The sequence below is a fragment of the Mercenaria mercenaria genome, chromosome 4 (assembly GCF_021730395.1).
Source record: "Mercenaria mercenaria strain notata chromosome 4, MADL_Memer_1, whole genome shotgun sequence".
NCBI lineage: Eukaryota > Metazoa > Mollusca > Bivalvia > Venerida > Veneridae > Mercenaria > Mercenaria mercenaria.
The window spans coordinates 64,233,045-64,234,509 of record NC_069364.1 but is presented as its reverse complement, the minus strand read 5'-3'; positions in this window follow the sequence as shown (position 1 = coordinate 64,234,509).

Genomic DNA, 1,465 nt, shown 5'->3' with positions numbered 1-1,465 from the left:
CTTGTACGGCCCCAGCTGGAGTACAGTTCCACTGTGTGGTCCCCCCACTCTGAAACTCTTATTGATCAGCTTGAGTCTGTGCAGCGCAGGGCTGCGCAGGGCTGCACGCTGTGCCAAGGGTGATTACGGCCGTACATCCAGTGTAGACAACATGCTGACTTTCCTAAATTGGCGACGCCTTGCACTCCGTCGCATTGACCAGCGCCTGGTTATGTTTTATAACATCTTGCATAACCAGGTCGCCATCCCACTACCGGACTACCTAACACCCAAAACTAGATCTTCCAGAACCAGAACCACTCATTCCCAGGCATTCGTTCAAGTTTCACCCTCATCCAACTATCATAAATTTTCATTCTTCCCTAGAACAGTATATCATTGGAATGCCTTGCCCTCAGATGTTGTCAACTCGTCTAGGCCAGTGTTCAGTCAGGCTGTAAGCCAGATTGAGCACATCTCACCTTAAATACACCTGTCCTATTTTTAACCTGTTTTAACCATTCTCCTTCTTGCTTTTTACTACTACTTTTTTACTCGTTTTAACATTCTTGCTAGTTGACGCGCAAAGTCTAGGTCCCCAGCAGGGGTTTGACTATATGGAAGATAGATAGATAGATAGATAGATAGATAGATGGGTCAGACCGATGTCATTCTGCTGGACTTCTCCAAGGCATTTGATAATGTGCCACATCAGCGCTTGTTGTCCAAACTTTATTATTACGGTGTACGGAACAACATACAAAGTTGGATCAGCAGTTTCATGAAGGATCGCAGCCAGCAGGGGAAAATTCCAGGTAGATACCAGGGACCTCAGTAGGAAGGCACTCATTTCCTGATAGATATTTCATGAACGGGAAGGGCTAGAGACTTGGGGTCGTTCTCATTTTGTAGCTAAATGTACACGTGAATTAGTGATAGATAGTTTGTTTAATTGTCTAGAGAATTAATTTCACTACGGCCCGGGAAGTGAACCCATTGCTCGCAGGCTCGAGTCTCGAGATTCTGGCCTTCAGTAGACATATGTATCTTTTGAAGGGGGATCGTATTTCACTACATATTTTTCATTTTGGGCTCACTTAGGATGAAAACAATGGTTTTTATCAGTCTGGTCATATTTTCTCCCAGGTCCGATAATCGTGCATGTGGAGGGACGTGCTGGCAGTCAGCCTTCGATAGTGCACCGTAAACGTTTTAATCTTCACTGCATATAGAAACTTTTAAAACCACCTTGTACAGACTTTTCTTTTACCGCCACGCGCTTGTACGAGGATACGCCAGTAGTACATTATTGGAAAAAGAAGAAGAAGTAGTGTACACAATTGCACTGCGGGAGTTTAGACTCTTCCACGCGTTAAATACTACATATCTGTATTCGCTAAGACAGATCAGTGTAACAGACTATGCGGGAGTTTTGAAGATACGGTAAAAGATACGGGTCCTGAACCGAGGTTATCCATACCACAAC